Raw genomic sequence first — 6,615 nt, 5'->3', positions numbered from 1 at the left:
TCATTGATGGACATTTGGGTTGGTTCCAAGTCTTTGCCATTGTGAATAGTGCCACAATAAACATATGTGTGCCTGTGTCTTTACAGTAGCATGATTTATAATCCTTTGGGTATATACCCAGTAATGGGATTGCTGGGTCAAATGGTATTTCTAGTTCTAGATTCTTGACAAATCACCACACTGTCTTCCATAATGGTTGAACTAATTTACACTCCCACCAACAGTGTAAAAGCGTTCCTATTTCTCCAAAACTTTTCCAGTATCTGTTGTTTCCTGACTTTTTAATGATCGCCATTCTAACTGGTGTGAGATGATATCTCATTGTGGTTTTGATTTGAATTTCTCTGATGACCAGTGATGATGAGCATTTTTTTCATATGTCAGCCAAGGCAATTCTAAGCAAACAGAATGGAGCTGTTGGCATCACACTACCAGACTTCAAACTATACTATAAGGTTACAGTAACTAAAACAGCATAGTACTGGTACAAAAACAGACACATAGACCAATGGAGCAGAATAGAGAACTCAGAAATAAGATGACACATCTATAACCATCTGCTCTTTCATAATCCAGACAAAAATAACAATGGGGGAAAGGGTTCCCTATTTAATAAATGGTGCTGGGAGAACTGACTTTCCATTTGCAAAAAATTTAAACTGGACCATTTCCTCACACCTTATACAAAAATTAAGTCAACATGGGTCAAAGATTTAAATGTAAAACCCAAAATTATGAAAACCCTAGAAGAAAATCTAGGCAGTATCATTCAGGACATTGGTATGGGTAAAGGTTTCATGATAAAATTGCCAAAAGCAATTGCAATAAAACGTAAAAATGACAAATGGGATCTAATTAAACTAAAGACCTTATGTACAGCAAAATAAACTATCATCAGAGTGAACAGGCACCCTACAAAGTGGGAGAAAACTTTTGCAATCTATCCATCTGACAAAGGTGTAATATCCAGAATCTACAAGGAACTCAAACAAATGTACAATAAAAAAAACCAACAACCCCATTAAAAAGTGGACAAAGGACATAAATAGGCATTTTTCAAAAGAAGACATTTATGCAGCCAACAAACATATGAAAACAAGCTCAACAGCATTGATCATTAGGGAAATGCAAATCAAAACGACAATGAAATACCATTTCATGCCAGTTAGAGTGACCATTATTAAAAAGTTAAGAAACAACAGATGCTGGCTATGTTACAGAGAAATAGGAATGCTTTTACACTGTTGGTGGAAATGTAAACTAGTTCAACCATTGTGGAAGGCAGTGTGGCAATTCCTCAAATATCTAGAACCAGAAATAGCATTTGACCCAGTCATCCCATTACTGGATATATAGCTACAGGAATACAAATAATTCTATTACAAAGATATATGGACATGTATGTTTATTACAAGTTCCATAAATTGAATTTTCTTTATAACCAGCACATAGGTATCCATATAAATTTGAAAGTTGGTAAAATTATGTCAATAGCAAAGTGGCAGCTCATTAAAAACACAAATGTCTTGTTTTGTTGACTGAAGAGTTTTCTATTAGGTGCAGGGTGTATATACCAATTTTCAGGGACTTTAAAAATATATATTTAATTGAACATGTACTCATTTTATATGCTCTTTGCATTAGGTACTGTGTAAGAAACTAAATATTACAGGAGTAAATAAGGCAAATAGTCTCCATCCTCAAGAAAGTTAGAGTCCAGTGTGTGACACAAATGTTAAACAAAGTCATAAAATATGTGATCTTTCATGATTGGTTTTTTCACTTAGCAGAATGTTTTCAGGTTTTACTCATGTTGTATCATGTATCAGTTCCATTTTTGCTTTTTATTTACGATTTTGCTATTCCACTGTATGGATATATCACATTTTGTTGCTAGGATTCTTGCTGTGGTCATTCGTAGAACCATCCCTACTATGGAGCATAAGACATAGACCCAAAGAACAGGGAGTTGTAGGAGACAAAAGCGCAAACTCTCCCAGTAATTTCACTAGGAATGCTAAAGAAATAAGGCCACTCCAACTCCCACTCTGTGGTTCTTTTTAAAAATAATTTGTATCTATGTATTTTTAAAAACTGTTATATGAGGTTCAGGTGGATATGTGCAGCCTCGTTACATAGGTAGACCCATGTCATGGGGATTTGTTGTACCACGCGGTTTGTCTCTGTTATAGTGGACTTACTTACCTATCTCTCCCCATGAATTCCTTTTTTGAAACTTTCCAGTTTTATTTTCTTTAACATCACTGACCAATCTGTAAAGACATTTGCCACTTTCCATTAATTGCTGTATATGTTTGCCTCCTGCCACTTTTTAAAACACAAAGTAGATGACAATGTGCATCTTACAAAGCTCTAGCATTTGAGAAGATCTTACTCTCTGCTGCATTTCAGGGGCTGTAGTGTTGGAGAAGTTTCCTGTTGTACTCATATCTGAGCAGACTATTCTGTGAACAAAGGCAGCCTTTTTTTTCTCCTACATCAGTTGGCCATTAGGGATATCCTTCTTCCTGACATTAGGGATATCCTTCTTCAGCAACAAGCATGAGCCAAAGAACAAATGCGGAAGTGATAATGGCGTGCCCTATGGGCCATCGCTCATGCATCTTACTTGTGCCCCTTGACCCTGTTCTTGTCAGATCCCAGATGCTCCGTGTCCATCTTATGATGGATTGCTGTTGGACCTGCACAAATTTATGACTTTGTGTATCTGGCAAAACCCAAATTACAAAGAATTGTTCTGGCTACATAGTCACAATATGTCCCATAATCAGGCCCTCCTTCTATATCATGTCCCAGTACAAACCCAAGACATATTATTTGAGTGGCCTATTCTGTGCTGGAAAAGGCACTGTCATGCATGTCACTTATTGGGATGTACTCTCAGAAACAATATCTGTAAAAGATGAACAAAGCAAAATTGCTCAGGGAAAAGAGTTAAACTGTGATGATGTTACCACAGTAACTCAGTTCATCTCTCAGGGAACTCTGAGGCTTAAATGGCTTTCCAGATATACCACAAATTGAAGAAAAAGATTTGGTCTTTCTTTGTACCTTGAATCAACCGATTGTCAGAAACTGACCCGAAAGAGAGCTTTACCCTCGAACAAATCATTTTGCTGTGAGACATCAGCAAACAGTTCTCAGCATCTGGAGAGATGAGTTCCTGGAATCTGAGGGAGACCTGCGTGGTCCACCAAAACCTCAGCTGCATGTGTGCTTCCTAACTAGTCGTGTTTTAAAACACTGATAAGCTGAAAGATGAAGAATAAAACTTACTGTTGATATTTGATATTTCTCTCATTTCTATTGCCTTTTAAAATTTTTGGGTATGGTGTAGGCTCTTGTAAAGGTTTCAGTTGTTCTGTCTTTGAAATACTCAAACTTTCCCCACAATTATTAAGGAACTGTTTCCAAGAGAAACCAGTGAGAAAGCAGAGAAAGCAGGACAAGGAAGAAAAATAATCCCAGCAAGAGTGTGATTCAGACAAAGTTCCACAGATTGTGATTCAGGTAGTTTCTCCTGATCCTGGGGGATGACTTTGGGTAAATTATGCTACAGATGATGGAACTAGACTTTCGTAGATTAACATACTGCAGTCATTGGTTAACTGGAGCATAAACTTCCAGGCTTCTTGCTTTTCGCTATGAGGATAAGCAGATCCAGCAATCTTTGTACCATACACTAAAGAAAATTGATGATGTGGGCCAGAAAAGGCAACGGTACACACAAAAGGTGAGGGACACACTGCAAGAGTCAAAGAAAAAAAAGATAGAAAGGAATCTGGACTGAAGACAACAGTGTCAGCTACAGGGAGTGATGTTGGAGTATACACTAAAAATACATTTTCTTGTAACCAAAGCTACCTGTATTTCCTTTCTCTTTTCACTTTCTAGCATTTGGGATTATTAAAATACTCAATTATTCCCACTTTTTAAATATTGGTCAGGGTGATTACCTGTCTTCTCCTTTTGCTTACAATGCTTTACTTTTACTTTTTTTCCAAGATGATACAGAAAATTAACGTTATTTTGCTATTGATTCAACTTATTGATTTTGGAAATTGGAGAACACACGTGAGATATTTTCTGTGTTAAAATGTCAAGTAAAGGCCTGAACTATTTGGAAACATTTCAGTTTTCATGTTCAATAGATAAGATGCCAAGAACTCACCATAGAAGATGAAACTTTTGAGAACAGTGGCCTCTAATTAGGAGAGAATATCTTATTTGTAGGCCGATTTCTTTTATATCTCTTGCTAATATTTTTTTCTGCTTGACTTAGCATGTCTCTTACTATAGTATTTGGAGGATAATGGAAATTGGATTAAGGTGGCAAAATGCTGAAATGGGAGAAAAGTGTGGGTGTGTGTGACTTTTATGTGTTTTAGTAAAAAAGTAGTCCTTCAAACTGTGTGAGAGATTCCACAGCCTTGTGTCCATTAAGTAGCAAACATCAGGGCATATATGAAATGTTCTATAATTTTTCAGTTCAAGCTAAAGCTATCTTCTCTTTCTTATCTTAGAATTCCAAACATTCATAAAGCCACAAAAAAATATGATGGGGTCCTAATGTTTTTATCAGGATAACAAAAGTACAGTTTTCTTTTAAAGCGTTTTACTAACCTGAAAGCACATTTATGGTCATTTCTCAAATCATTTTTCACTTTTTGCCTTTAGCACACAATTGTAATTTAGCAAATCAATTAATAAGCTACATAAAACAATACATTTATGCCCTGAATAGATATATTTATTTATTTCATGTATGAGTATGTTGTAGTTTTCAATAAATATTTTATAAAAAGCATATCTTAACATATGGATTTTTCAATTAAAATCTTCAATAGGTTTTAATTGCTTTCAGAAAAAAAATGATGACCTTCTGTGATATAAGGAGGTTTTTCCCCACCTAGACTTTGCCTATTTCTACAACTTCTTTTTACACTTTTTCCTATGTGACTTAACCATAAGCTAAACCAAGAAACTTTTCCCAAGTATTTCAATGGTCATACTCTCTTCTATGTGTATTTTGTATAACATATTTTTTTCTAAATTTTCACTATTTACAGTGTATTACACTTGTGACTCCTGTTTATTTAGAACTTATGCCAATATTTTTCCAAAACTTTCTTTGTTTTCTTCCAGGAGGAGTTAGGATTTCTCCTCCATTCTTCTCTGTGTAATGTTAACATTGCACATATATTCCACCATATGACATGTGTTGATTTACTTGTTTCTCTCTCATATCATAATTTATCAAAAATTACTTACCAGGTATTTACCATATCTCAGTCCAAGTATTAAAGATACAGTGATGAATAAAGTAATCCCTATTCTCTAGTAGCTCCCAAAGAAAAAAAAAGATTTATATGGTGACATAAGTATTAAAAATGAGATATGCTTTTTTTCTTGAAGGTGTTTTTGTGTCTCTATCTCCTTCAGTTCTACTCTGATCTTAGTTATTTCTTGCCTTCTGCTAGCTTTTGAATGTGTTTGCTCTTGCTTCTCAAGTTCTTTTAATTGTGATGTTAGGGTGTCAATTTTAGATCTTTCCTGCTTTCTCTTGTAGGCATTTAATGCTATAAATTTCCCTCTACACACTGCTTTAAAAGTGTCCCAGAGATTCTGGTATGTTTTATCTTTGTTCTCATTGGTTTCAAAGAACATCTTTATTTCTGCTTTCATTTTGTTATGTACCCAGTAGTCATTCAGGAGCAGGTTGTTCAGTTTTCATGTAGTTGAGCAATTTTGATTGAGTTTCTTAGTCCTGAGTTCTAGTTTGATTGCACTGTGGTCTGAGAGACAGTTTGTTATAATTTCTGTTCTTTTACATTTGCTGAGGAGTGCTTTACTTCCAACTATGTGGTCAATTTTAGAATAAGTGTGATGTGGTGCTGAAAAGAATGTATATTCTGTTGATTTGGGGTGGAGAGTTCTGTAGATGTCTATTAGGTCCGCTTGATGCAGAGCTGAGTTCAATTTCTGAATATCCTGTTAACTTTCTGTCTCATAGACTTGTCTAATGTTGACAGTGGGGTGTTAAAGTCTCCCATTATTATTTTATGGGAGTCTAAGTCTCTTTTTAAGTCTCTAAGGACTTGCTTTCTGAATCTGGGTACTCCTTTACTGGGTGCATATATATTTAGTATAGTTAGTTCTTCTTGTTGAATTGATCCCTTTACCACTATGTAACGGCCTTCTTTGTCCCTTTTGATCTATGTTGGTTTAAACTCTGTTTTATCAGAGACTAGGATTGCAACCCCTGCTTTTTTTTTTTTTTTTTTTGCTTTCCATTTGCTTGGTAGATCTTCCTCCATCCCTTTATTTTGAGCCTATGTGTGTGTCTGCACGTGAGATGGGTCTCCTGAATACAGAAAACTGATGGGTCTTGACTCTTTATCCAGTTTGCCAGTCGATGTCTTTTAATTGGTCACCATTTAGTCCATTTACATCTAAGGTGAATATTGTTATGTGTGAACTTGATCCTGTCATTATGATGTTAACTGGTTATTTTGCTTGTTAGTTGATGCAGTTTCTTCCTAGCATCGATGGTCTTCACATTTTGGCATGGTTTTGCAATGGCTGCTACCAGAA

Source organism: Macaca nemestrina, chromosome 2 (genome assembly GCF_043159975.1).
Source record: "Macaca nemestrina isolate mMacNem1 chromosome 2, mMacNem.hap1, whole genome shotgun sequence".
Classification (NCBI taxonomy): Eukaryota; Metazoa; Chordata; class Mammalia; order Primates; family Cercopithecidae; genus Macaca; species Macaca nemestrina.
The sequence above is the reverse complement of the archived record's forward strand: the minus strand, read 5'-3'. Positions refer to the sequence as shown.